General features: G+C 39.5%; 1 pseudogene; it reads right to left on the reverse strand.

Moving 5' to 3' along the window:
• Nucleotides 1–6718: 6718 nt before the first annotated feature.
• On the reverse strand, nt 6719–7362 carry LOC114508970 (annotated as a pseudogene).
• Nucleotides 7363–14161: the final 6799 nt, after the last annotated feature.

Genomic DNA, 14161 nt, shown 5'->3' on the forward strand with positions numbered 1-14161 from the left:
TGGGACTTGATCTTGAGTTACTGTGTCAAGAAAGGTACAACATAAAGCTTTATGACTGAATTTATCTATACGTATTTCCAGAATTCAGGAAACTAAGGAGATGGTGTTATTGGTTGCCAGGATGCCTCTTGGAACATTGGATAGTGTGATGGACTATACTAAGGAAGCAGAAATTCCAGGATGACCATAGAAAGTTATAGAAAGAGGAACCAAAAAGCTCTAGAAATTGGGCATGCTGGATTGTGGAGAGAATACTTGTCTATTGTGTTTTTGGGGAGGACTTGAGTGATACTATTTATCAAAGCCATAAATAATGTGATGACGGTGACACTAATGCTCTTGAGAGTGGCACTTGGTGGCACCTATTTTGTAGAACAGAGCCGATAGCAGAAGATGTTCTTATAAAGGTAAGGGCCTTTACATCAACATGATTAATAGGATTTTGAAATAATGGAGGACAGGAAGCAGTGCTTAACTGTCAGGTGTAAGGCAAATACAATTACAAAATAAGTAGCAAGAGTCAGAGCAGCAGCCAACTTGACAGTAACACCAGAGAATTATGGAAATAGGTAATTGAACATGACCTCCCTGGGGTCAAGGTAGATTGGCAACTATCAAGGATGCTCAACATATAGAATCAAAAGCCACCAAGGCTGAGTAGGATGTTTCCTTACCAATTTCTGGACTGGTGTCCATATTCTCACTGGGAAGCTATTGATTATAGGAAAAATCAAGAATTCAGAAAGAACAACCCTGAAACACCACATTTATCCCAAAAAGACCTAGTTATTTACTTGGGTAGCCATATCCTGGGCAAGGGCGAATATCCCGATGTTTTAAGGACCCTTAGACTCAAAATACAATCATGACCACTGTAGGAATAGGAACACAATGGGACTAAGTAATAAATAAATTTCATCGGCTAACTTCTGAATATATAGTTAGAATAAATATTCTTGTTAGTTGAGAAAATTCTCTACCACAGCCACCCTGTACAACACCCATAGTTTCTATCAAGAGTGGGTTAATAGTGGGAAGAGCTGAGTAAAAAAATTCTGAATCGGTCTCCTTCATACCATTATAGGAAAAAAGAATAGGGAAAATCAAAATGATCATATTCCAGAGACGTGGCAGATTTTAGTACCTATGACAGTAACCTAAACTATGAAGGCTTAGTGGTCCCTTTATTTCTTTATGTAATTCACCACTCTAGCCCCTACAAAATTTATATGTATACTAGATGATGACAGTAGACTACCACAAATTTAACCAAGTAGAATCCTCAAGGGCAAATGCTGTGCAGCTGGGTACACTTGATAAAGCAGATTACCAGGGCCTCTGGTACCGTGTTGGCAGCCCTGATCTGTCAAGTGGTTTATTTTCTATTCCCATCAGAGGTGAGGATCAGAGAATTTAAAATTTAAGTTGAAGAGATGAGTCTACATTTGCTGTTCTACCCTGGGGCTATGTTAAATCTCCTACTCTATCATAGTTATAGTTGGAAGAGATATAGTTAATCCTATGCACATTCTACAAACATCACCTTGTTCTGGATGACATATTGTTAACTGCAGTAGATGAACAAGAAGTGGCAAATGCATTGGGGAGTTAGTAAAGATATGTGTATTTCAGAACAGGGGAGATAAAAGCAAATCAATGAAGATTCACTGACTCGCCACATGTTACAAAGGGTTTATCTCCATTTCCTGATGTTCGATTGCTGATAGCTCTTAAGCCTCATTCATTCCTCTTCCCCTTTTGCTGAGTATATAAGGACAAGCTGTTAGGAAAATCCATTTTCGTTCCTCTTTGGTGCCAGGGAGAATTTCAAACCACATGAAGGGTTTTCACTGGATACACACTCTCTAACCACCACCCTTACATCCCTAAGCAAATCTCCCCTCCTTGATCTCTCAACCATTTTCAATCCTGCTTTGGAAAGTTCCTGCTTTCTTCATGCAGTGTTATTATGTAAACATGACCATAGGATATGTTTTTCAAATCCTCTTGGGGGTGTGTGTATGATTTAGACATCTGAACTAAATTCTGTGTGGGAGTACCTTCTGTCTCTACAGGATGATGACACACCACCACATCGGTACACTACCATTTCTGAAGCATGCTGAGATACTCCCTTTGTTATTTCATCTTGCAATGCCCACCTCTAAGAATGAAATACACACCTCAGCTTTTATACTGTAAAAACAAATAAATTATCTGGTGTGTTCACTGATGTATCACTAATGGTAGAGGTAAAGTACAGCATGCAAATACGGAATGGGAAGACATATGTAAGGAATGCGTAGGAGGCATTATAAGGAGGCGACAGTGCTGATACACTATTCTGCTTGAAATGAGCAAAGAGAATATCACTATTCTGCAGGGATATATAATTGTATTTAGATAAACAATATAACACATGGGAATGATGGCATTTACTAGTGTTTACAGAGGGTTAACTTAATCAAATAATTAATCACTAAGAGCAACATGTTGTATATACTCATTTTAAAGAAAAGCATATACACACTATCTTGAAAACTACAAAGGCTACTATCAAATTCATAGATATTATAGAATAATATTTTCTCTAACATCAACTCTATTTTGACAGGTCTAGAATACATATTCTTCTATCATTTGCCTTTGTTAAAAGTATGTCTCTAAAACCATATAGATAATCTAAAATCCAGCGAATTACTCAGATATTACTGCTGCTAATTTTAAAAGTTTTCTTATATTAAAATTTCTACAACCAAAAGCATCATTCAGGTGTGCTACATCGTTTTGTAATCATTCACAAATGTGCATACCAAAGAACAATAACTTAAGTAAATCAAGTTATAACAGTTCTTCAAATGTTTGCAATTTATTAGTATTAGTTGTATACTTGCCACACCATTTTGATCAACTTTTTTAAAATTACTGTAACTAGATAATTAAAAGTATAAGAAGGCAATTTTGAAGACTTTAATAGAGGAGATCTCCAGACACATATATTTTGAACAGTCAATGTTGGCTTGATTTAGAGTCATTGATTATCCAAATGCTTACCTTATTCAGCTGTTTGCACCTGAATTAGCTGAAAAAAAAAATTGCTTACATTACTAAAACTCAGATGAGTCTAAATATATGTGCTAAATTCAAATTTTCAATTGAAGGGGAAATACGTACCTAATTTAAGATCTGAAAGCTGTCACGGCATCCATGTGATTGATAAATAAAAATATATCCTGTGTATAACTTATTAATATAGAATCAGATTAAAGACAGGTAGATGTGAATAAGCATATGTAATTATATTAAATGATCTCATCCTAAGAAACTGCTCAATATTCAAAGTTATATTTTCCGATGAAAACCTCAGAACCTCTACCTGGAAAGAAAATCTCCATTTTGTATGACTTTATGCTATATTCACTGTATAAAAATTGAGGTGTGTTTCACCACTATTACTGTCTATTGCTGTAATGACTGAGTGCATAGAGTAAGCTTTAAAACCAAACACAAATGCCTTTCTACTAGTGAACTGTTTTACTCTGTATCAAAAATGTATGTATTGTGTATTATAAATTAGAATCAATTGTTTTAGCTTTATTATTATGCTTAGCTGTCAAACTTAAGAAAGAAGTATCAAAAATAATAGTTGATTATGTAGTATAATTATAATTACTTCCTGTCTAACATAAACACTGGATACAAGGTACAGAAATGCACTTAAGTAACTTGTGATAAAAAAATAAAAATTTCACAGGAAAATCTTCACACCTATCTGATTGGTATATAGTCTTATGTGTGAATGCTGAATCTTGCTGAGACAGGCTTCACCTGTAGAAAGTTATAACAAGAAATTCTTCAAGTGGATTTCGGTGCTTATTTAATAAAAATTTATTTTCTTTAAATCAGAAAGAGAATTTCCTATGAAATATGGGATCTGATTGTCTTTCTACTTAAAACTTTATACTAGCTTCCCTTCACATACAAAATAAAATCCAAACTCCCTTCACTGACCCGTAAGGCACTATGTTTATAACTCATGCCTATCTCTCATCTTACACAAGGCTCAGTCCTGCCAGATAATGTCAAGGCATACCGGCCTTCTGTGTGTGTTTCTAGCATCCTGTGCTCATTTTCTCCTCTTATTTATCCTTGCTTCTAAGGCCACTCGGCTATGACTGGCCCTTTGCTCTCAGCTGAAATATCACCATCTCAGAAGTCTCCCTTGGTATGCCAATTTCATAGAGTCCCAGTCACTTTCTGTCACACTATTGTGTCTGATAGGTTCTCATTTCATTCTAAACAACATGAAAGTATCTTGTTTATAAAAATTACCTCTGTAGATATGTGTGTGTTCTCTCTCCACTCCATAATAGAATAATACTATGTATATACAACATCTGTATTCTCTGACTCTGGAATATGATCTGATACTTACGACTCACTCGCCAATATGTGTTTCCTGACAAAATAAATGATTACATACAGGCACGGTATCCACATTAAATTTCTTTCTTTCTTTCTTTCTTTCTTTCTTTCTTTCTTTCTTTCTTTCTTTCTTTCTTTCTTTCTTCCTTCCTTCCTTCCTTCCTTCCTTCCTTCCTTTCTTTCTATTTTCTTTTCTTTTTTCTCTTTCTCTCTTTATTTTTAAATTTCTACTTTAATGTGCCACATATTGCAATGATGATGGTAACACTTCAAATATAACTATTGTTGAAATTAAGGAAACATGCCTCAATGGTGTCATTTCATTTCAATGATATTTTCTTATTTTCTGTAATTTGATGCTGCACGAGGATGCTGAGCAGGAAGAAGAGGTGGACTATACCTAGGTATATTAGGTAGTCTTAATGCAAAATATAAACCAGAAGTATATAGAGCTCTTTGTAGGTTGGTTTCTATTTCCATATGATTAAGGGGTTCATTTTTGACCCCCCCAACCCTCCTCCTTGTCTGCACACAGCTGGTGTAATGAAGAAAATAGAACGTAAACTAACACACCTGACTCTTCCAAACCTGTGTCTGCTCCCGTGTTTTCCGTGAGAAAGAGCCAAAAACATATGGATAGTGGATGACCATGATGCATTTTCATTTAGTTAATAAGGCAGGAAGATCATGCCTCTTACTCCATGTTTGCTGGGACAAATAAGTTTTAAAAATAACATGTCGTGGTAACTGATGTGCAGCTACCGATCTAAACCTGTGAGCAATGACCAGCAGAGAAAGTTGAAGTTTAACTGGCAGCCCCCTTATTCACCGCACTTTCCTCTACCTCAGGGCTGTGTTTGCTCGCCAGCCCTCACTCGTGGTGTACTGTACCAGAACCCGATGTCCCCTCAGTCCCACAGGACATGACTGTCGCTAGTCCATGCAATTTATTGCAGCTGGTGAGCGAGAATTAGAAGCTATTTTATTTATTCATGAGACACATATGTGCTAGAAGTTGGCAAATAAAAATCATAGAAATTCAGGAGCCCTGCCTCATAAACTTTCTGTGTCTGCAGTGGTCGGGGGCGTGTTGAAACGTATGAAAGGGGTCACATTTCTGCCTCTGGCACTCCCTACCTCTAAGAAAGAGGCAAATTTCCCAGTGGGCTGTTTTTGGTTTGTGGGGTTCGCTTACCTCCCCGAAAGTGTTCCGGTTTCTAATGGAATGCCGAACAAGAGAATCAGAGGATCTGAATCAGGTTGGTGATACTAGGCAAGCTACTTCGCTACTTGGATCACAGGACTCAGGAGATAAACTGGTCCTGGGAAGGTATAGGTCAGATAAGGATGATCTATGGAGCCTTCAGCAGATCACCGTGAGTGAATCCAGTGCAGAACTTCAGAGTTCTGGAGTGAATACATGCCTTCCACAGCAAATACAAAGTTGTCCTCGGAGAAACACCTTCAGGCTTGCCCCTGAGCCATGATAGAAACACAATGTGGGACCACGGGCCACATCATGAACTTGCACTTCTCTTATCTTCTACACTAGCAATTTTCAACCTTTTTCACCACGTGGCACCCATAACCCAATACTAAAATCCTGTGGTACACACAAAAAAAAATATGTTAAAATTTTTGCATATCTGAAAAAAACTAGGTATAATTTTGATTCATTCATACCAAACATTTATTATTTTGTTGGCTCTTGCTATTTTTTAATTTAACAGTCTAAGGGGAAAGAAGTCAGGGACCCTGATTAAATAGTCAGGTATTGTATGTTTACTTTTTTCCTCCACGGATGTGGGCTTTATGTGGGAACTGTTGGGGTAAGAGAGGGAGGAGCTAAGACTGGTGGATACATTGGGGGAGGGGCTTCTCAGCTTGCTTTCTAATTTGGGGTGCGTCTTGTGGAGGTGAGGATGAGCGAGAACAGCTGTGGAAGTGGGAGAGAGTAAAAGGGAAGGCCATGGAATGGACACTTTCCTTAGGGAAGGAAGCCAGGACCGGGATTTGGGGACTGGGGATAGGGAGGGATGCCACCCCTGAGACTCAACCCAGGTATCTGCTTCAGGCCGGCGTTCCCAGAGTCCTGCCCTATCTTATCTTCCCACCCACATGACTGCCTTGCTGGCCCCCTCAACTTCCTGTGCAAAGGGGGCACCCTCACCTCTGGGTCCCTTCTCTAGGAGAATTCTTCACTCAGCCTGCCCCAAAGTCCCAGCCAGAGTTGGGAGGTCAGCAAGCCAAGGAGCAGACAGAGGAACCATTGTTCCTGCTTCTCTCTGGCTCCTCACAGGAGGTCACAACTCTTGACTCAATCCTCGTGTATCCTGCCTTCCTTTGGGTTGCCCTAGTTGGGCTGTTCCTGGAGTGAGTCAGTGCTGAGCATCCGCCTGTAGCTGTGGCCAAGGGAGGCCACAGAGGCCACGTGGAAAACATCCCTGACGCTGAACTGAGAGGCCCCGGAGTAGCACTGCACATAGGATGCTGGCGCCCACCTGCCTGGCCCACACTGGCCCTGCTCATGTGTAACAGGGATGAGCTGCCGCTTGGACAGCTGCCTCAGTGTGTCCAGGTTGGTCAGCACGTCCAGCTTACAGCCAACCAGCACAACCTTGGCATTGGGGCTAAACTCCCGAGTCACCCTTTGACTCATTTTGCAGACATTGTCCAGTGTTTCTGGTCTGTTGATGTCAAAGCAGAGGAGAACAGTGTCTGAATCAGGATAGGCCAGGTCTGTAGTTTACCATAGTAAGAAGAACCTGAAGTGTCCCATATTCTTAGTTCAATGGTTGTGTATTTTGAAGCTTGGGTAGGGTTTTCAAACATGGTGGGGACATAACTCTGGGAATAGGCAGCCTTGGCAAACACCTTTGGCATCACTCTGTACATCCCCCAGACCAGGACCTTGCAGCAACCTCTCTGCCCTTCCATGGTCCCCACTACACCCACCCCCCGCAGTGAAATGCCCCTCCCAGCCTCCACCCTGCTGCAAACACCAGCATCTCTGGGGCCCTGCAGCGCCCCCAGAGGCAGCTTCCATGCCCCTCTGCCCCACCGCCAGTTTCCTAAAAGTTCCTGTAGTACACAGGTTGAAAAATTGCTGCTGTACACCATTAAGGTGGGATGTACAAAGCAGTGTTCCATGATCAACGGGCACTGGTACATATTAAATTGGCCTTAAGCACATCCTGAGGGAACAATTAATTTGCTTGAACAAGAGGTTAACAATACATATTTCCTGCTTAATCTCTACCTCATTCCATACCCGTACCCCCTAGAGATTCTTATGATCAGAGCACTAAAGTAGTTCAGGATTGTTTTAAATATACGTAGAGCTCTGTATATTTGACTGCCATACAGCGGGCAGCTCTCGCACACGTGGTAGCCCTGAGAACAGGAGAGGGGAAATTCTCTCTGGGGCTGAATATCTGGCTGTTTATTTTACCAGGAAGATGAGAAGTCAGGTAGGCATGTGATATGTATCTACACTCTTGATAGAAGAAAGCAAATGGTTTGGCTGTATGGTCAGGACCTTAGAATAATTTAATTACAAAAGGGACAGAAAGGACTGAAGAAGAGGTCCGTGGATTGACATCTCTGAATGGCCTCTAAGAATTAATTTGCTTAAGTAATTTACTTATTATTTGCTAAATTGTTTCAGCAATTAAGGTATTTGTTTTCCCTGGAAAGACTTAAGAAGGAAAAGCCTCAGAAGAGAAGGATTTTAGTAAGCAGTTGGACACCCCTGTTCTTTCTCTTCCAGATTTTGCAAGTAGTGAAAATGTGCCTGCGGAGAAGGGACGTGGCGAAGGGAGTCAGGCATGATGTTGGCGATACGAACCTTGAAACATCAGGCTTATCTGACTACAGTAACTGCTGATTCCCCAGCCTGCCCATAACAGAGGCAAACATGGAGCTGTTGTTACAGCGCCACAGCACCCTGCTCCCTCTCTGGAGTCAGAGTGAATCTGTTTGAAAGCTTCCCTTAAGAAGAAACAATGTTTTATTCTTTCTGGAAAGGACACTTAGTCTGCATATGCATTTACATTTCCTGCCTGCAGTACGTCCTCCAATATCACCACCTGTAGACATAAAAGTGTGTTCACCCCCACCGTATTTCACAAGCGCTTTTGATAAGGGAAATAATTTCTCAGCAATGAAGCATGGCATCCAGCTCATCCTTATAGAATTCACAGTTGAGCCTTTCACCTCGCCATTCTGAAGTGTAGGGAGGCTGATAAAAGTTAGAACGTTCTTTCAGACAGTACACTACATTGCAAGTTTAGAGGCACATTGCAGTTGAAATATTGATCTTCAGGGAGAAAAAGATCTGAATTAGGGACTAGCATAAGATGCTGTTTCTCCAAATGCCAGAATAAATTACCTAGGAATCAAGAGGTGAAGATGAGAGCCCTCCTGCCATCACTGTCTCTATGATCCACTAGTGAAACATTTCCTTCTCTTCCCAATCATTTCAGGTCCTGCTGTTCCAGCGATCCTCACATGGAGGTGAGGAACACTGTTATCAGGTGCCCTGGAGATAGGACCAACAGACGTGAAGCTGAGCTGGTCTCTTGGCCACACTAATCCCACGCCATCCAAACAACATGAAAAAAAGCGAGTTACCATACTGATGGGCGTGATTGATGCTAAGTATCAAGTGGAAATTTGGTTACTACTAACTGCGTCAAGGAAGCTCATGTCTGAGATTCAGGTATTCCTTAACAGTCCCATATACTTTGCTAACACTTAATGAAAAGTTATAAAACCCCAAGATATGCTTTTAATAGCATAGATACTTCAGGGGTAAAATGGAACATCACCCATTAGCAAAAAGTCACACTAATTGAGATATTTGCTAAAGCCAAAATAAATATAGAATGGGAAGTTGAAGAAAACAATTACACATACCAGCTATGACCATGTGAACAGCTATAGAAACAGTATTTATTATGATTTCTTCCTTGCTTTAATATGAATATATAGTTTTCATGGATTTGTATGTCATTCCCTCCCTTTCTTTTTTTCCTCACATTTTTCTACTGCAATCATAAGATATATTGATAGTGGTTAAACATGTATCTCAGTATTGAAGTTGTATGATTCCAAAGGGTGAGTGTGACTATGGCAGGGAAGCAATGCCCATCACCCACCCAGTAAAGGATATCAAGAGATATCATATACCTAATCTTGGGGAGAGAAGTAGTACGGTTTTGAATGTATGAGGGGTTGTTGCATCATTTTAGGTACAGGAATGATTCTGTCATCACCTTTTCATCTAAAGGAACAATGTCTAAGACATGTGTGTATGGATACTAAGACAGTATTTGGACTGTGCTGGATTGTACTACATGAACTTTGTTTAACTGAAGACTACCCTTCAAAGAAACCAGTGGGATGGTCCAGGTTAGCACCATCACAAAGAGTCCAACATTTTTGATCTATAAAGATCATCACTGTTAAAAATGGCTAAAGGCAAATGCTTCGTTGATCAATGGTTTCAAGCTTGTCTTTGCATTTCTCCACACTTCAATCCACTGCTAATTTTTTAAAGCAGTCCTGCCCACAGATGTAAGCTGGGCTGTGTAGCTGAAATGATGGTGATCACAGACAAGTCACAATTCCCCTAGGCTTCTCCACTCATCTCCATTCTGCGGTCTGCTGGGGCAGCTGGATGTGCTTGGGTTCTTGGGTTCCTTGCAGGCTGATGCTTGCTCAACTGGACTAAAGTTTAGACAGGCTTCAACCAGTCTTTAAGCCCATGACCATTATTTCTTTTAGAGTACTTATGTAGAACATGTGTAATTGTAAATTCTTTCTCTGCCTCTTTGAAATACATTTGTAAGCTCTTGCCAGTTTTATAAAGTAGGGATGTCTTTGTGAAGGACCTTGGAACCATCCTTTTGACATGTAAATGTCAGAGAAGATAATGCTCCTATCTCCCAGTCTCTGTGGAAAGTTAGGAGGTTAATGTCCCTGAACACCAATTTGTAAACATAGATGGCATAATTTACAGCGAAAATATTGGCAAACTCAGCAATAACTCTATGTGCTTGACACATTCTTTTGATCACCCTCCCTGTAACTCCTGCAGTAGCTCATCCAGCACTAAACAATCCCCTGTCCTTTGTTACAGCGGAGATGGGCCCAGACTGAGTTCTTCTCTCTTTTTCCCTATTGCAATAGCCTTGAACAAATATTCTTGTTTAAACTTGTCCAGTGCAATGTTTTTCTTCGACACCTTGCATAAAGTTGATGTAAAAACAAGCCTAATTATAAGGTGGATGTGGACCTCTGACTCAGGAATATTCCTCATGCTTTGTTCAAACTCAAAGCAGAGTTCATGAACTTTACCACCTGTAGACAACTTAGCACTGGAATAATTAAAAGCGGTAGTTGACATTCTGAATTGAGTCAACTGAACACTATAATGTGAAGACACCCCTTTTACCAGAATTGAACTCAGTACCGCAGGATGGCAGCTCTCCTTGGAAAGTTGCAAAAGATTAAGGAGTGGAAGAAAATATATGTGAAAGAAATGTTGAAAGACTTGAATATTACTAAAAAATGCAAAGCTTACTTAAAGATAAGGTAACAATTATTCTTGGATTTCCTCGGACAGTTTCTATGAACCTTGGATATGGATGTCAAGCAGCAAATGTGAAGACTGCAGGGGAAGACAGCACTCAGCCAACTGGAAATTCCAGCAAGAGCTCATGTTGCTGCCTTGAGTCCTCAGGCAGTCTGGAGGCAGAATCACTTTTTTGGAGAACCTCAGGCATTTCTCAAGGCTGTCACCTCATTAGAGGAGGCCCATCTACACTAGGGGTGGTAATCTGCTTTCTTCAAAGTCTGCTGATTCAAATGTTAATCACACCTTAAGTAATATTTTCACAGCAACATCTACTACACTGGTGCAAACAATTGTGCACCGGGTAGCCTAGCTAAACTGATAAGCAGAATTAACCACTACATTAAGTAAAGGTCAGAGATGGACTGCTTTGGAAGTTATGCTTTTTCCATGTGTGAATCACAGCATGTAAATATTATCATCAGTAATATTTAGAATATTAGGTAACATTTTTCAGTGTAAGCATTTTGTATTGGTAACATTTTATCTTCGCATACACACAGTAGAATAGTTTCCATGTTTATGTTCTATATCAAGAAAATACATTTGATTCCTGACTGTGTGGCTCGGTTGGTTGGGTGTTGTCCTGCAAGGTGAAGGGTATCCAGTTTGATTCCCAGTCAGGGTCCGTGGGAGTTGAGCTCGTGCAAGAGGCAACCAATAGGTGATTCTCTCCCTCTTTCTCCCTTCCTTCTTCTCTCTCTGAAAATGAATAAATACAACCTTCAAAAAAAGAGTCAGAGAGAACTGAGACAACTTGCTTAAGTTAATTTACCCAATAAATGCAGAGCTGGGCTCTAAGCCTTTACTGTTCAATGCAATAATCAATACCCATCTGTGGATGTGGGGAACATGAGTTATGGCTAGTACAAATGGTCAAAGGAAACACAGTATTCATTGTAATAATACATTCTATTTACCACAATGTATCCAAAATAGTATTTCAGCATATCATCAGTGGAAAATAATTGAGTATTTTAGTTTTTAATGCTGTATCTTCGTTTCTTTTTCTTTTTTTTTCAAAATGTGGTTACTTGAAAGTTTAAAATTATCCATATGTCTGTTGTTATACTTCTACTGAACATTAATCAGAGCACTTATCTTTCCCAAAGAGGGTGTTCCTCCTTACAATAATGTCTTCTCATTTGTAAGGTGCAGCTCATTATCGCTTGATAACAATTAGCATGCAAGACTTAATTAGATTAGTTTGTAATCACCTAATACAGGCCAAGACTTTTATTTTGTACTGCAGAATAAAGATGTCTAGATATAAACAGAAATCTAGACACATATTTGTTTCGGTTTTACCTGTTAAAGCCACTATCTGAAGCAAAGGCTTCATCTGACATCCTCACTCAGTCTAGGTAATTAATTTTGGGCTTTCATTCTCTATGTGTTTATGAGTTGCAGTGCATTTGCAGGTTCACTATTAGACAATGCCTAACTGCAAAAGTAAATGTTGATTAATCATGTACATAGATTATTGATTGCTTTGAGACTAAGTCAGTTTAAATAAGTCACAGATCCAGAAACTTTTATTTTAATAAAAAAAAATTGTCTGGCTGGTGTAGCTCAGTGGATTGAGCGTGGGCTGGGAACCAAAGTGTCCCAGGTTTAATTCCCAGCCAGGGTACATGCCTGGGTTGCAGGCCATGACCCCCAGCAACCGCACATTGATGTTTCTCTCTCTCTCTCTCTCTCTCTCTCTCTCCCCCTCCCTTCCCTCCCTAAAAATAAATACATAAAATCTTTTTAAAAAATTGATAAACATTATGTATTTCAAATTCTGAATTTCTAAAGAACCACCAATACCATAGAGTATTGAATAGTTTAACCTATTCAGTACTATTGAACTCAGCTCCTAAAATTCTGGGTCAGAATTTTGGCACTGTAAGATAATTTTTAATTTTGTATTAACTTTCTTTCTGATAATGCCATTTGATGTGGGAAATTTTGGAGCTTCCTGAGCTTTAAAAAAACAGCTAATAATAGCACCACCAAGAAGAGCAATATGATTTTACTAGGTAAAACTCAAAATAATTTATGTGTTTGATGAAAACAACAGATACCACTAGGAGAGCTAAAAGGGAAAGTTATGAGTTTCTTTCATTAAAAAAAATGTTCCATAAGACTCTTCTGAGGAATCAAAAGCGAGTTTTATTCTGATACAATACAATTTGCAAATTAGACCGTGTAGCCTCAGAATTACCCAAAGATTTGTGTTGAGTTGGGGAAAAATACGGCAAGGGTTTTAGACGTGAGAGCCGCAGGAGCTGATGATCCGAGGGACGGGTTACTAAGCGAATGAAACCATAAACTTACATAATTAATTTTCTCATTGGCGGGAGCAACTTTGCTTTCACGGGTTGGCTGATCCAGCGGTCAGCAGGTGGTGTTTTGAGGAGAAGGATGGGTAATTTTGGCTGACTCGAGGTCAGCAGGTACAGTCATGGGGTGTGGCTAACAGAGTCACACGGCAGGGTCAGCAGGGGAGGGGTCAGGAAGCATGGGACCACACCTCAGTTTTCCTTGGAGTCTACAAAAAAAAATAAACTAGTAAAATAAGTTTTGTGGTGGAAAGGACAGTGCAGGAAACTGCAGAAGACTCTAGATCTTTGGTCACAGAATTATGAAATCAGAATCCTCACTATACACTAAATCACTGTCTCTTTTAAAGTTTTGTTATGCTAGCTTTTTTTATTCATTTTTTCAAAAGAAAATTGACCACAAATTAATAAACAGTAGTCTAACTGAGACACAAGCCTATTTTCTTCTGTACTTGAATGTACTTAATTTTTCAGTAAATTCAAACACATCCGTAAACAAAGTCTAAACTATTTAGTTATGTCATTTTTCCAACCTTGTCTTTCACATACTTAATTTATTCTTCAAGTAACTTCTCCCTGAGTAGGGTCAGCAAAGTACTGCAAGCAGGCCAAATCAGACCTGCTTTTGAAAAGTAACAATTCATTAGAACACTGCCACACCCTTTTTCTTTTTATTGTTTTTTTTTTCTTTTAAACAAAAAGTCCGTGCCTGCTTTAGTGTGACAACACCAGAATCAGGTAGTTCTGGTGGATACTATCTGGTCTGTAAAGC

Source organism: Phyllostomus discolor, chromosome 11 (genome assembly GCF_004126475.2).
Source record: "Phyllostomus discolor isolate MPI-MPIP mPhyDis1 chromosome 11, mPhyDis1.pri.v3, whole genome shotgun sequence".
Lineage (NCBI taxonomy): Eukaryota > Metazoa > Chordata > Mammalia > Chiroptera > Phyllostomidae > Phyllostomus > Phyllostomus discolor.